General features: G+C 47.7%; 1 long non-coding RNA gene across 1 annotated transcript in view; it reads left to right on the top strand.

The window, feature by feature from the left end:
- The first annotated feature begins 655 nt into the window (after positions 1-655).
- Positions 656-16878, top strand: part of LOC147081738 (uncharacterized) — a 32569-nt gene continuing 16346 nt past the window's right edge. Inside the window, exon 1 of the long non-coding RNA XR_015076460.1 lies at positions 656-785. This is a non-coding gene — a long non-coding RNA (uncharacterized LOC147081738). The remainder of the gene's footprint in view (positions 786-16878) is intronic.

Genomic DNA, 16878 nt, shown 5'->3' on the forward strand with positions numbered 1-16878 from the left:
AAATACAAGTTGTTGTTGTACTACCATCATAATTGCTTTTAGCTGTTATCAAAGCTTAGAAAATGCGGCAGACTTTTGAAGCATCACTGTAACCGTCAGATTGACTGACTAATATTTTTAATGAATTCTACCTTAAATTGTGAGTCTGGAAGTATAATTGGCTATGATAAATGTGTTATATGCTGTTCACAATGGGAAACCGCATTGAACTTCCCAGAAATGTTACATTTCTTTTCTATACCCACAACCACTTTTGTGCCTAGGTGCTCGAGGGTGGTGACTCATAATGAGATACAGGACCACTGTTGCTTCACTGAAGTGGGACACAATACCTATCATACTTCACCAAAGTGGTCTGTCTTCTCGTATAAATGTAGATAATATCAGCAGGCTAATTGGTCAGGGACTGAACTTTGGGTCTTGCTTCAGGATGGGGGCGAAGGATAACTCCTCTGTGTGCTTTGAGTAGTGAAATTGTAAATGTGTTTATACTGAACACATTTATTTTTGTTCTAAATATAGTACACAGAGGTCTTTATGTCTCAGAATTATTTTGACTGTGATTTTATATGCTACTTTATTATATTGACTGTGATTTTATATGCTACTTTATTATATTGGTATATTATGCATTTACACATGGTTAACTCTATTTTTTGATACAGTATCCCAAGACTGCAAAGATTATTGAGCTGCTACAACCCAAAAGAGCCAGTTTTCCTTGGAGAGCGTTACGGATATGGACTGGGCACTGGCGGATACAGCTACATTACAGGAGGAGGAGGGTAAGTTATTTAAACAAGAGTATGTGAGGACACCACTGAAGCAACTCAAATGGAACCTTGTTGGCCTGGACATGGATTACCCGGGCACCCTTTATTTAACTATACTTGTCTATCCAGAATCTGAATCAAGGTAGACAGTTTTTTATTTTGCCATTTGGCAGTACTTTGAGATTATTTTCTCTCTGGCGAAGTAGAACATCCCTTTTCTTCAATGATTACAATTTCTATTGAAGGGTGGATTCAAAACCATCCACAACCACAATTGGTTCAATAGGTCAGCCTCTTCTCCCCAATTTATGGAAACCTTTCAAATGTCCCATCAGGTGTTCATTTTAACATTTCTTAGCAAGTCTGACATTGCCCTAGAATGTGTAGTTTTTGCTGGTATTCAGTCAAAGTGGCTCAGTTGTAACACCTTTGCCTCTGAGTCAGAAGGTTGTGAATTCAAGCTCCACTCCAGAGACTTGAGCACAACATCTAGACTGATACTCCAGTGCAGAACTGAGGGAGCACTGCACTGTTGGAGGTGCCGTCTTTCAGATGAGATGTTAAACCGAGGCTCTGTCTGCTCTCTCAAGTGGACGTAAAAGATCCTATGGCACTATTTCGAAGAAGAGCAGGGGAGTTAGCCCGGTGTCCTAGCCAATATTTATCCCTCCATCAATATCTAAAACAGTTTGTCTGGTCATTATCACATTGCTGTTTGTGGGAACTTGCTGTGCACAAATTGGCTGCCACGTTTCCTACATTACAACAGTGACTACACTTCAAAAGTACTTAATTGGCTGTAAAGCGCTTTGGGACATCCAGTGGTCGTGAAAGGCGCTATATAAATGCAAGTCTTTTCTTTCTAAGACCTATCTCTAGTATCCCAACAAGCAGACCTCTCGGGGACATAATGTTGGGCCCACCTTAATCTATTTAACAAGTACCTATACATTATCAATGCCACCAGATGCTGCAGATATGTAATTCTAAGCTGTATTTATTAACCTTACCAAACACGCCAAGTTCCTCCCCTCCCATGTTTATAATAGGAAAGGGCTGTGGGAAGTATTAACCATAACCCTCTTTTCAGCATTATTGATATGAACAGCCCATTTGCCATTAAAGATTACAGCCCCGATTTTAACCCCCCCCCCCCCGGCGCTTCAAACAAGAACAGAGTGAGCAGAGGATTAAAATATCAGAAGCATGGCACTCACAGGAGTCAAGCTGCACACATGCCCACGCCATTTTAAGAGGCACATTTCTGGCAGCATGTGAGGTTTTTGTCCCAGGCAGATGAAGGTATCATTAACATTACAAAGACGGAGTGAGATGGCACCATTCAGACCCCGAATGCATTTTAACCAGCAGCAGCGAGGTTGGCAGCTGGTGCCGGCCTTGCCAGGTAAAATGGGCAGCGAACAATTTTGTACTTAAAGGGCTGCTAAGTGTTTGTGCAAAACTAGGTATGGGCAATAAATTCCCGGCCTTGCCAGCGACGCCCATACCCCTAGAATGAATAATTAAAATAAAGCCTTCCTGCTCACCGCCGCTCCTGTTCCCGCCCCCTGCCCCCCCCCCCCCCCGGCCCAGAGATCCCCAACCTCCAGGCTCCGAACCCGCAGGCCACTGCCAGCTGACACGACCCCTGCCAGGCTATCATTCGCCCCCAGCCACTGATCGCTCCCCACCTTTCCCAAGGCCAGCGATTCCCCCTCTGAGACCCCTCTCACCCGAGCGAGATCCCCCCACCCCACACAAGGCCATTACTTACTTGTGGGCCACTGCTAACGCTGATCTTCCACCACTTACTTTCTTGGGCTCCTCCCACAGCATCGTTCCTATGTAAATGAGGACCAAGGATTACTATCTGGGGCTCTTCAAACCTCACCATTCCTGCGCAGAGTAAGTAGTTCAAAGATGGGTGTGCCCAAATTTCTAGGCCTGTGTCCTCTAATAATGTGGCGGGAGACTTCAGACAGGTTGTTGATGAGTCAAGTTCCTCTAGTTGTTGGCATTGAATTTTTCTCTTGTTCAACAGTTTCAAAGGTGTGGAGATGCCGGTGTTGGACTGGGGTGGACAAATGTAAGAAATCACACAACACCAGGTTATAGTCCAACAGCTTTATTTGAAATCACAAGCTTTCAGAGCGCTGCTCCTTCATCAGGTGAAGTGGAGAGATGCATAAAAACACAGCTTATATAGTCAGAGAATAATGTCAGATGTTTACAGGTAATCTTTCTAACTGCCATTTATCACACATCGGCAGAGAGATAATCACAGCAATCAAAGGTGTAAACGGTGTCCAAACAGGTCAGTCAGGAAAACATTACATCAAAGAACAATGAGGTGGGGTCACAAGGGCTCAAATGTTGCAGATGCTGGGGTCTGTATGAAAAACAAAAAAACAGACACCACCCGATGAGGACACCACCCACCAGGTACATACTCATGTGACTCGGCCAACGTTGTCTACCTCATACGCTGCAGGAAAGGATGCCCCGGAGCATGGTACATCGGCGAGACCATGCAGACACTGCGACAACGGATGAACGGACACCGCGCAACAATTGCCAGGCAGGAGTGTTCCCTCCCAGTCGGGGAACACTTCAGCAGTCAAGGACATTCAGCCTCCGATCTTGGGTAAGCATTCTCCAAGGCGGCCTTCAAGACACACGACAACGCAAAATCGTCGCGCAGAAACTGATAGCCAAGTTCCGCACCCATGAGGACGGCCTCAACTGGGATCTTGGGTTCATGTCACGCTACATGTAACCCCACCTGACGTAGGGTCATCCAGACTCAAGTCGTCGTTGGCTTGTTCTCTCCACACAGATGCGGCCGGACCTGCTGTGATTTCCAGCAAAAAAAATGTTTTTTGTCTTTTTTTGTTTTTCATACAGACCCCAGCATCTGCAACATTTGACCCCTTGTGACCCCACCTCATTGTTCTTTGATGTAATGTTTTCCTGACTGACCTGTTTGGACACCATTTACACCTTTGATTGCTGTGATTATCTCTCTGCCGAGGTGTGATAAATGGCAGTTAGAAAGATTACCTGTAAACACCTGACATTATTCTCTGACTATATAAGCTGTGTTTTTATGCATCTCTCCACTTCACCTGACGAAGGAGCAGCGCTCCGATAGCTTGTGATTTCAAATAAAGCTGTTGGACTATAACCTGGTGTTGTGTGATTTCTTACAACAGTTTCAAAAGTCATCGTATCCAATTAAGTTTTCTTCTCCTTTGTGCCCATATTTTTGCGCCTTGTGCTCATTATCAAATTCAGTCTTTTTGGAACCATTGCATTCGCATCATAGAATAATGTTCACACATCTTGCGATCTCCAACTAATTCATTATGTACTGAAGGCTTGCAGCCAAGTTGCAGAACCCTGCAATGCCTATACATGCCAACCTAGAAAACTAGCAAAAGCTGAACCAGACCCCAAAAAGCTGAGAACTCAAGAGTGGCACTGACATGGAAACAAGTACTTTCACAGGCTTTCTAAAGGCATACACCAGGGGGGAGAAATTGGGTACCTTAGTGCCTCCCGTTAGTGCCTCCAGGGGCGCTAACAGGGCGATACCAGCTTTGTGACCGGGCGCGGCAATAGTACTGACACCCACAAAATTGAAGTGGAGGTTTGTAGCGGTGGTAACCACTAGCGCCACGCTCTCCTGCAGCCGAAGATCGTGACGTCATCCGGGTGTGCAGCGCCCCGGCTTTGAAATTCACTCTCGCCCCCTGCCTGAGTGCCTGCCGTTAGCAACAACTGGCAGAGGAGGCGGAATGCAGTCGGATGAGCACTGGAGGAGCGCTATATAAAGGTGTCAACTTCAGGTATTTTTTTAGTCGACAAAGAATGCTGCCTTGTCATTTGACAAAAGCAAACCGGCGATTTGAGCGTTCTCAACTTGAGGGAGTATTCTGCCTGAGAAAAATTTATCACTTTCATTTGGCTTACATTTGATAGTGCAACATTTCCATCATTTAATGGGGGCTGTACTGGCTCTGGACCTCGCCCTCCTGCATCACTGTCGGAGGCAGAGAAAAAGATTGCAAAATGTGGCCAGAGAGAGGAGGGCCAACAGGGCTCTCAACAGGAGGCCTTACCCTCCCAGGGTATTCCAGCAGCATTTCTCCTACATCAATCTCACTGAGGAACAGTGTCTTAGAAGGCTCTGCTTCACCAAGGATGTGGTCACAGAGCTCTGCCACCTCCTACAGCCACCTCCTCGAGCCTCACATCAGGAGCACCACGTCTCTCAATGGCAGTCAAGGTCACCGTCGCCCTCAATTTCTTCGCCAGCGGATCCTTCAAGTGTGCAGCAGGAGACATATCTAACATATCACAGTTCACCGTCCATTGCTGCATCCGCGAGGTCACATATGCTCCCTACAGAAGGAGAAGGGACTACATTTCTTTCCCCATGAGGCGAGAGAAGCAGTGCGAGCGTGCATGTGGCTTTGCCAGGATAACGGGCTTCCCCATGGTGCAGGGCGCCATTGACTGCACCCACATCGCTTTGTGGGCACCTCATAACAATCCTGAGGTATTCCATAACTGCAAAGGCCACTATATGTTTCTATAGGGATCAAGGGATATGGGGAGAAAGCAGGGACAGGGTACTGAATTTGGATGATCAGCCATGATCTCATTAAATGGCGGAACAGGCTCGAGGGGCCAAATGGCCTACTCCTGCGCCTATCTTCTATGTTTCTATGTACCACTCACTTAATATGCAGTTAGTGTGCGACCACACACAGCTCTTCCTCACCGTCAATGCCTGCTATCCTGGCAGCAGCCACGATGCCTTCATCCTGTGGCACTCTTCCAGCCACCACATCAAGCTAGCAGATAGCCGCTGGGAGACGAGGGCTATCTGCTCTTCACCTGGCTCATGACTCCCCATCTCAACCCCAGCACTCGTGCCCAACACTCATACAATGAAAGCCATGCTGCCACAGGAACATTATTGAGCAGACCATCGGAGTGCTCGAGCAACTGTTCCGCTGCCTTGACCGTTCGGGAGGAGCCCTCCAGTACTCAGCTGAGTGGGTGTCCCTTTCGTCATCATCTGCTGTATGCTGCAAAACTTGGCCATCATGAGGGTGCAGCCATTGCCACCAGGCATAGCCGCAGCACCTCAGGAGCAGGAGGAGGAACAGGAACACGAACATCAGTTACAGAGTAGGCTGCCACTCAGTCGGCCTTGTTGAAGGGCGGTTCGTGACCGCCTCATCAGACTTCGGTGCCAATGAATTGGAGGCCACTTCCCGGTTGCTCAGCACGTTCCCATCATTCCATCAATTTCTCATTCCATACCACACCCCAAAGCTGAAATGAGACACAGCCCCAAATCTGCAACATTCCAATAATAAATGTATCCAAATTCAGCAACCACATATATTCAGCAACAATATTGACTAATCACCTTTGTGCAAACCCTTACTTCTGCTCTTTACAGTGCCTTTCCCTAATCTACTGCTCCTACATAGTGTCCCCCCAGTGGCTGCAGCAGGGCTGGTCGAAGGCTGCTGAGTGTCGGTGCCAGAGACTACAGATGGTCTTGCAGGACGCCCTCGATCAGCTCTGGGCCTGGAAGGCCCGGCTGTAAACTGCGCCACCTCAGGCTGGGCGGCGACAGTCTGGGCTGGCCGGATGACAGGCAGCAACAAGTGCAATGGCGGAGTGGCAGTGGTGGGATCAGAAATGCTGTCACCCTGAGAGAGGACAGCAGGTTCCTGCTCCACTGACCCACTGCCACTACCCCGGGGCAGCATCTCAGCATCACTACCAATCTGCTGGAGCACAGATTGCTAGCCTGCTGCGAAACCGTGAGATCCAGTGACGATGGCAGCAGTCAGAGCTTGCGTGGCATCAAGTTGAGACTGCATGAGAGCAGTCTGAGATTCGATGCCACCAACCATTGACTATGACAGCACTAAGACGTTGCGTCGCTTCCGCCTGTGCTGCAATGGAAGCTGCCACATCGCCCATGACGCGCGTCATGAGGTCTGGATCCGCACAGTCTCTCTGGGAGTCCACCATCCTCTGCAGAGTGGAAATGATGGGCTCCATGGTGTGCGCAGAGCTCTGTGCAATGTTGGAGGCGGACTCCTCCATGCTCCTTACCATTGCAGAGAGGCTCTCGGGCACCCTTGCCATTGCACCTATCATCTCGGAGTGCATGGACATCACCCTTCTTGTGAACACCTCCCCACTGAGGTCCTCATCTGAGTCCTATGCAGCAGAACTCGTGCACGAACTCGCCCTCCGGGGTGCTAGCTCCTGAGCTTCCTTTCCCCCTGGCCTTGCTGCAGCCCGCTCGTCCCCGGTGCATCACCCAGTGCAGACTCCTCTACTAAACTTGCCTCTGAAGATCACGTAGTGCCAGTATCTGAGGTAGTGTCTGCGGGTGAGAGATGCAGTGATGCGGTGCTTTGCTCCTCCTCCTCCTCTTCTCTTTCCTCACTCTCAGTGGGAGGCTCAGGGACAGGCTGGTCATTTGGTTGCTGATTCTCTGAAGCATAAAGGCACAAGTCTTGCGTTAAGGTGAGGGAATGGGGGCAGGAAGTGAGCAAGGAATGCAAACAGTATCAGGAGCTGGAAATTGGGAAAGGCCTGTGGTGTGAGGGGGAAGTAAGATGAGAGAAGGAGAGGGGATGAACATACCGTTGTTGCCCCCAAGGGGGGGTCAACGTTGCTGACGGCCACGCCGCCCACCACCTGCTGCCGAATGAGTCGCAGCACTCGCTCCTCCAGGTCTGAAAGCTGCTGGAGCTGCGCATCACCCCCACCTGTTCTGTGCTACTCCCTCCTATTGTGAGCTATATTGGCCTGCAAGAGAAACAAATGTGTGTGAGTCAGAGTCCAGCTGTGTGTTTGGGAGATATGCCTGCCGTAGTTGAATAGCTGTGATTGTAGGCAAGGTGTGAGATGTGGCTGTGAGTTTGAGTAGGTGAAGATGATTGGTGGTTGAGTGGTGGTTTGTGCAGTGTGTACAGACTGAGATTCAGATGCTGGTATTTCGGATCTGTTGAAGCATGTGAGGTCATTGAATTTCTTCTGGCACTGTGTCAGGCTGTGTATGACCACACTACTCGCTGAGACCTCCTGGGCCACTTACCTCCATGTTGCCCTGAATACCTGGGGCAGTGGTCGCCTCCTAGTGTCTGGGAACAGCACTGCCCTCCTTCGCTCCACTCCCGCGACCAATGCCTCCAGTGCCTCATCCATGAAACGACGTGCTCCCTCCCTGGGAGTGGGATCAGCCATCACGATCAGGGGATTGCGTTCCTTGCAGGTCGTCTTCTCAGCCAGCAATGGCTGATAATGAGGATTTGCACAATGAGCACATACCTCCCGTTTAAGAGCTGGAAGGGGCCAGTGTGAAGGATCATTCCCGATTGCATAGCACCTGAAATTCATTATCGCTCTGCTTGTAGCGCCCCTGTAACACCCTGATTAGGTCATTAGCACTTGGTTTAGCGCCCCAGCTCTTTCCAGGAGTGCTAAAAGCCAATTTACGGAAACCTCAGACTCATTAGTGCCTGGCGCTAATTTTTCACGATTTCAAAATTTAGCGCCCCAAACGAGGCGATGCCGAATTTCTCCCCCCATATTCCTTATCTTGTATTAGAGGGAAAAAAAGAAAAGTGCATGAATTTCTGAAAGGGAAACCCAAATGTTGGAAGCACAATCTTATTGGTGTATTTTGAATCTATCCATTAAAAGTGATGAATTCTGGTTAATTTTAAGTACTTTCATAGTTCACAAATAATAAATTTGTAATGTAAAAAAAATGACACTTGGATTTTCAATAGATCAATCCTGATTTACCCAAAAGTTACTTCAACGGTCACTGTCCACTTCACAAAGGCACCCTAATCCCCTCCAGTCCCAGTTCACAAGACATTGAGGTTGATTTTCATGTGGAGCGTACATTGAGCAGGCAGTAGGTAGGGTGATGGCTCTGCCCGCCCGATTATGTTGGCAGGAGGATCGGTCAGTTTTCATGGTCTTATTTAAATACAACAGGCGAGCTGATTTGGAGAGCATGAAATCTGCAGCCCTTACAGAGGCAGGTGCACTTTTCAAATGTGTGAGAGTTATTGGAGAAGCAGGCAGCATGACATTGTTCCCTGCCCCCGATTCTCGTGGAGCAAGTGAGAAACAGGACAGAGATCCTCTTTCTCGTCAATGGGCAATAGGTGCCCTGTAAAATTAGCCAGCAGCAATCGAGAGAGGTGGCTCAGCAGGTCAATGCCAGCAGTGTTATTTTAAGGACCTGGCTGCAGTTCACCAGGACTGCCAAGGTAAGATTCCCCTTCACAACTCTCTATACAACCCTGTACCACCCTACTTAAGCCTCAGCACTATCAATCCTTCCCTTCCCTGCTTCCCATACCTATTCCCGATCACAACAGGGCATTTCACCGCACCACTTCCTGCTTGCACTCATACATTCAACACCACAACTACTTTCCCCTTGGCTACACTTCCTGCTTCTTTCTCTCAACATACACACTATTTTAAGCTGCCTCATAGATCTTCAAAACTCTTCAACAACGCACACATTAACCTACTTCTTTCAGGAGAAATTGGCACACAATCAAAGGGAGACTTCAACAACAGAAGGCAATCCTACACTGTAAACTCTGACACCAATGGATGATGTGACTATCAGCATCATTGGCAGGGAGAGGGCATGCAGCATTGCAGATGATGATGCTGGAGGTTACGTACAGCAGGGTATTTGGACATTTTCCCATTATTTTTTCTTTTCATTTAACCCTCCTGGTGTTACATTCAGCATGACAACCTGGTGCGGCATTGTGCTGCCACTCATCTGTTACTGCTTATCCTTGTCATTATGTTTTAACCCTTGTCCCTGCGCCTTTTTTCAAGGTCCTTCAGACAACTTGAGATCTGCAATCATATAGATGGGAGACACAACCCTCCCAAAGGTGCACCATCACTTGCATTTACCCTTCCAAGCACCTACACAGAAATCAGCATCTCACATGGTACAGATAATGAGTTAGAGGCGTCTGCGCTGGGTGCTTCACCCAGCACAAGTGAGTAGGAACAGGTGCAGGTGGAAAAGACAGCCCAGGAAACGACTCACTGGAAGGGAAGCATGTCCTAGTTCTGCTAAAGAGGATGGAGATGCAGAATTTAGGGGACAGTGTTTAAAAGAAAAATGCTCTCTGTGCACTAGCAATTGCTGAATGTATTAGACTGCATGCCAGGGAGTTACCGCAACATCTCCGAGATTGTGAAGGAGTCCACTACCAACTTGTGTGGGATTCTGGTGCATGGCAGTGACGCAATGAGTGGAGGATGGACAATTGGCACAAGATGAAAGCGTTATGCCAGCTGTTGGAAAGTGGGCACTGACCTGTATGAAGTGTTGCTGGTGCTCACACACCAGTTGCTCATTAATGGAGTGGAAGCCCTTACAATTCATAAAGGCAGTGGTGTCATGTGAAGTAGCTTACAGGATGATGTGAGTGCAGCCAGTGAAGCTATGGACTTGGGGAGAGCCTGTAATCTGTGCATACTCCAGAGCTCTATCCTGCATCTGGATGTTCATGGAGAAAGTGATGAAAGTATTTGCGCAAGCAAACATGGCAACAGTCACCCGCGTAATGCAAGCATGAACTATATAGACTGATGTTACTGATGTCCCCTTTGGCAGCCTGGAAGAAGTCTTATACAAAGAGGTTCAGGGCTGCAATGACCTTGACTGCAACAGGCAATGCTGTGCTAGCTGTGGCAGTTGGTTACAGGTATTGTTGTAGGAAGTGACACAACTCCATCAGAGCTTCCCGAGAGAGTCGCTGGGCTTGAATTTCACAGGGCCGTGGAGGTGGGAATGGAGGTGTGTGGGGTGTTAAAATTGCAAAAAGTGGCGGGTGGGGGCAGGGGGCCCCGCCTCCAAGCAATTTTAAATACATCGTGTTTACTGCTCCCGTCTCCGTCCCGCCTCCAAGAGGCGGGATAGGCCCTTAAGGCCCTTAACAAGCACTAAATTGCCTCTATTATCCCATTTTGAAAGGCCTTGGTGATTTTAACCCTTTTCCGACGTGAAGCACGCTTGCTCTGAAACACGACGGTGAAACCTGGCGGGAGCACAATTGGATTGCTGACTATTAGCTGCAGCTCCACCATTAAATAGGATATTTGATCAGCCATCATTTGCAGGTGGCAGGACTTTGTTGTCTCAGGTCTGGGGGAACTTTTAGAAGGCATAGCCACAGCTGTGGAAGTTTGGAGCCTGACACCCATCTCCAGTGTGACCTCCTGGGAAACCCCTCTCGCCACCTTCACTGAGCGCTTCCTCAACTGAGGTATATACCAAGTAATCCTAAGCCCTCAATGTGGAAGTCCCATTAGCGAAATGACACACGCCACAACTGCAGCAGTAACCATCAGATTTTTTATTTACAGTAACCATCTGATGGCTTTTTAACATTAAACATCAAATTTCACCCAAGTGACTACCCTTGTACTATTTGTGCAGTATCTTTCTCTTACGCGTGCTCCTATGTGGTGCTTCCCCTGTGGCTTCAGCAGATGTGGCGGCCCCTTGCTCACTTTCTTGCTGCTCCTGTCTCGACACCTTTGGCGGGCGTCCTCTGGGGTTGCGAACCTGTGAAGGCTCGCCAACAGTCTCCTGCGGCTGTGCAGGGGTTGAGACGCCAATCTCAGTTGGGTGGGGCTCTGACCGAGGGCTCTGCAGTGGCATGGAAGTGTGAGCGCATGGAGAGGAGCCCCCACTTCCTTGATGTCTGCCACCAACTTCCCTCTCATGGGTCAGGTCCCCCTCAGCGCTTGCAAGTTGCTTGAGAGCACCTTGCTGCACATCAGGGGGGCCATGGGGACCCGTATCTGCACTGGCAGTCCTACTCAGAAGGACTTCCATGAAGGTCTGGTTTCTCTGTTCAATAGATGACCATCGCTCCTCCAGAGATGTCATTCTATTCAGAACACTCGCCATGTTTTCTGCACTCTGGTGACTTATCACCTCCATGGAGGTTGCCATCCTTTCCATGGTGATGCGTTCATGCGCCAATGACTCCACAAAGGCTCTGCTCATGTTCGCAATGGACTCCTCCATTCGCTCCACACTCGCAGCGACCCTGGAGACAAAACCTGCCAGAGACTCCTGCATCTGTTCCTGGAGTTCCATCACCACTGATCTCATGGATGGACCCAGAGGCAGAGGGTCGACATGCAGCTGAGCCGAGCTGGGAGAGTCCTGCGCCCTCCCGACTAGGACTCTCCACTGCTGTCCCTGTCTCCACCACCTGCTCATGCTCACTTGTGAGCTGTGATACACCAGGTGACAACACTACTCTATTTCGCGAAGGTCCCACCGATGTGTGAGTGTCTGTGCTGGTGCTGGGTGCGCTGAATTCTGCTGACGCGCCCTCAGAGGTTGCAGCTTCCTCTGAGGAGTCAGGATGCTCAGGCTCTTCCTCCTGGCTAGTGGGGACGGGTGCTTGCGATGGTCCTGTGGGGGAGTAAAGGAGAGTCAGAGATGTGATGCCAAGGTTACATGCATATTGCAGATGATCATAAGTCCATCCGTTAGAGCTTTAGAATTATTATCAGCGACTCATGCAATGTCAATGAGAGAGATGGAAAACTATTCTGTCACCAGCTTGCTGTGATGCACCCGTCTGTCCGTCCCCCACTTGCGGAGTTTGAGTGAGAATGAAGGAGTGAGTGTAGAGAATCCATAGCATAGATGCTTAGAAGGAGACAAAGATGGAGTGAGGTGGCAAGACCAAGGGCCCTCCCTGTGTGTTGTAAGTTGTTTTCCTAGCATCACAGTGATAGGGAGTGTGAGGGCTGCATAGTCGAATAGTTAGGTGAATGTGAGCATAGAGAGAGAGGGAATGGGTAAGGGTGCATGGATGTCAGTGTCAAGTGGGATGTGGAGGAAGAGATTGCTAAAGCTGTGTGCTGGTGAGGAGAGGCAATGGGGATCAGATTGAGGGTGATGGGAAAGTCATACTCACTTTGCCAGTGCGCAGAAGGTCATGAAACCTCTTCCTGCACTGAACCCAGGTTCTGCGGGCCACCTGGATTCACACAGCCTTGGTCTGCTGGGGAGGCTTCTTCCTCCCTGAAGAAGGGAAGAGCATCTCTTTATTGGCTCTTGCTCCCTCCATTAAAGCTTGCAGGGCAACATCATCAAACCTGGGAGCAGACCTAGGTCTCTCGCTGGTCATTCTGCCTCCAGGTCCCTCTAACATGAAAGGCCAAAAGGTTGGCAGTCTGCAGAAGAAGCAAGGCTTGTTGCAGACCTTAAATGCAGCAGCAATGATGACGTCATCGGAGGCGAGTTTCAGACTGAAAAAACTAATTGGGCCTTGGGTTCCCACACACTGGAACTCAATTGCCCACTTAAGTTAAAATCGCTTCATTCTCCCACATTGATTTAGAATCGGGTGGCTAACACGAAAAGCGGATTACACGACCCCAGATTGCCCCATAACAAAATCGAGCCCGCTGCCTCCATAACCACTGCTTCTCAGAGAACTGAAAATATGTTGTCCTCGACCTATTGACTCTGTTAGGAGGGTAAAAATGAGTGCTTTATATCCATTTTTACAGTGGAGGAAGAGGACGAAATACCAGCAGGAACCTACAAAAAAGTCAAGGCGAGAATCTTAGTGGATTTAATATAAACTAAAAAATGGTAATGGAGAAAATAATGGGACTTCAGATAGATAAATCTCCAGGATCTGATGGTTTCCATCTCAGGGTATTAAAAGAAGTAGATGAGGAAATTGCAGAGGCATTAATCATAATTTTCCAAAGAGGGAAACAGCACAGATGTACCAGAATAATACCAGGGATTAAAGGGTTAAATTATGAGGACAGGTTACAGAAATGTGGTTTATATTCCCTTGAGCTTAGAAGGTTTAGGATGATTTGATTGAGATGTTTAAAGTGATAAATGGATTTGATAGGGTAGATACAATGGGCTAGATTTTCCTGGAGCCGTCAGGTGTGTGGGGGGGGGGAAATCCCAAATTTGGGGGTCCCGACACCATCCCGCCCAAAACCCCACCCCACGCAAGTATCCGGGGCGGAGGGTACCCGCCCCGCACTGGGACCCACCGAAACCAGGCGGGAAGGGATTAATGCCAATTAACTGCCTGTTAACAGGTAGTTAATAGGCAGTTTTTAGCCTAATCCCTATTTTGAGGGGTTTCGTCTAGGTTTCCCGACAGCTCCAAACCACGCCAGGCTAGAGCAGGCGGGCCGTCGGGTTGAAGGAGTTGAAGGGGTCGCGATGTCAGCGCTCAGGTGAGTGATGGGTGCATGAGTGCAAAGGTAAGTGTGTTTGGTGTGTCTAAAGTGTGTAAAGAACTTTTACTTACCTGTACTTACCTTAACAGCCTTTCTTCCTGTAGCCGTCGGGAGCCCATCACTCACCCGGAACTTAAAGCTGAACGGCTGTGATCTGTGAAAAGTGACAGCCTTCAGCTTTGAGTGCTGCTGAGAGTTCTAACTGAGTCTGTGCAGAAGGATTCATGGTAGAACTCAGACTGTCAGTGTTTCACAGCTTCAAACAGCTGTGAAACACTGATATTTCATCTGTCAAGAACTCTTGACAGATGAAATTGCAGTCTGTGACGTCACCTGTTGCCGGGTGACCCTTAGTTGGCCTGCTGAGCCCGCTGGGCGGGCTCAACAAGGTCAATCAAGGGAAAATCGCGTGGATTGGCCGGACGTCGATGTAGGCGGGTCAAAAACCCAAAAGTTGAAGTCCCGCCTTCTTCCCGACAAGTTCGGGAAAATCTACCCCAATGAAACTATTTCCTCTGGTGGGGCCATAATAAAATTAGAGCTAGGTCATTTAGGAGTGAAATTAGGAATTTATTTTTCGCAGAAGGGATAGTGGTAATCTGGAACTCTCACCAGCCAGGAGATCATTTGAGTAGTCAAGTTTAGAGGTGACAGGCATGAATGAGGGTTTCTGTGGCCAATGGGCAGAAGTGGGCATTGTTACAGTGGTGGAATTATTGTTCTTTATGATGGAGAGGATATGAGGCCGGAAACTCAGTTTGAAGTTGTGAACAATCTGGTTCAGTCTGAGACATAGGAACAGGAGTAGGCCATTCAGCCCCTTGAGCCTGCTCTGCCATTCAATGAGATCATGGCTGATGTGCGATCTAACTCTATATACCCGCCTTTGGCCCATATCCCTTAATACCTTTGGTAAACAAAAAGCTATCAATCTCCGATTTAAACTTAACAATTGATTTAGCATCAATTGCTGTTTGCGGAAGTGAGTTCCAAACTTCTACCATCCTTTGTGTTTAGAAGTGTTTCCTAATTTCATTTCTGAAAGGTCTGGCTCTAATTTTTAGACTATGCCCCCTAGTCCTAGAATCCCCAACCAGCGGAAATAGTTTTTCCTCTCTCTACCCTATCTGTTCCCCCTAATATCCTGAAAACTTCAATCAGATCACCCCTTAACCTTCTACATTCTAGGGAATACAACCCTAATTTGTGTAATCTCTCCTCGTAACTTAACCCTTGAAGTTCGAGTATCATTCTGGTAAACCTATACTGTACTCCCACCAAGGCCAATATATCCTTCCTAAGGTGTGGTGCCAGAACTGCTCACAGTAACTCCCAAGTGTGGTCTAACCAGGGTTTTGTACAGCTGTAGCATAACTTCTACTCCCTTGTACTCTAGTCCTCTAGATATAAAAGGCCAGCATTCCATTAGCCTTTTTGATTATTTTCTGTACCTGTTCATGACATTTTAATGATCTATGTGCCTGAACCTCCAAGTCTCTTTGGACATCCAATGTTTTCAGCTTTTCACCATTTAGACAATACCCTGTTCTGTCCTTTTTAGGTCCAAAGTGGATGACCTCACATTTGCTTACATTGAAATCCATTTGCCACAGTTTTGCCCATTCACTTAATCTGTCAATATTCCTTTGTAATTTTATCCTTTCATCTACACTGAGACAGTGGTCAAACAAGAGGATAGAATCTGTGGCAAGGGTGCAAGGTTTGTGGGGGCTGAAGTTGATGATTTTGGTCTTCCCAATGTGTAGCTGGAGGAAATTGTGGTTCATCTAAGACTAGTTGTTGGACAAGCAGTCTGATAACACAGAGGCAGTGGAAGAATCGTGGAAGAGATGGTGGAGTAGTAAAGCTGGGTGTCAGTAGCGTCAATGTGGAAGCTATGTCTGCAGACGATGTCACCAAGGGTCACATGTAAAGCAGGAAAGAAAGAAAGAGTTTACATTTATACAGAGCCTTTCACGACCTCAGAACGTCCCAAAACACTTTACAGCCAGTGAAATACTTTTGAAGTGTAGTCACTGTTGTAATATAAGGAAATGGAGGAAGAAGAGGTGAGGAGGGCAAGGATAGATCCTTAGGGACTTCCGAGATGACAGTGAGGGGGTGGGAAGAGACGCTGTTGCTCTGGCTAAAATCAAATTAGTAAGCTTGGAACCAAACAAGTGAAGTCCCACTGAGCTGGACAGTGGAATAGAGGTCAACTGTGTTAAAAGTTGCAGAGAGACCAATGCGTTTGTTGTTGTTCATTGTGAAAGAAATCTTTCATCAACTTAAGTACTGCCTTCACGCTTTCAGTGAATTTTGTTTTTTAACAGCATTTTTAAATTTACTCTGAGGCTAAAGCTCCACATTGATTCTATAAGAATCCTTTTTATTCATGTCTGCACTCATTCCTTCATGTGCTTTCCACTGGGTAACAGCATGACATTTCTGCAGACTTTCAAGTACAGTAAGTGATTGCAAAATGACTTCAATTACAGTCACTTTTCATTTGAATAGACGTGGCTTAGAATAACTATCTGTTCAAATAGATCAAAGCCATCGAATCGCAGGTTCTCTATTTCACGAAGCAGGGAACATTTCACACAACTGACCCAGTCTTTGGCAATGATGTACTTATTTTCAGAGATAGACAAACCTTCAGATAAGCAGGCTATCTGAGGCAGGATTGCATATAGGTACTAAGATACTACAATTTTAAATTTCACACTTTTTACTTGTGTTTTAACCAAAATTGGCAGAAGGT

This window comes from Somniosus microcephalus, unplaced genomic scaffold (genome assembly GCF_052327205.1).
Source record: "Somniosus microcephalus isolate GS21.2 unplaced genomic scaffold, FLI_Smic_1.0 scaffold479, whole genome shotgun sequence".
Taxonomy (NCBI): domain Eukaryota; kingdom Metazoa; phylum Chordata; class Chondrichthyes; order Squaliformes; family Somniosidae; genus Somniosus; species Somniosus microcephalus.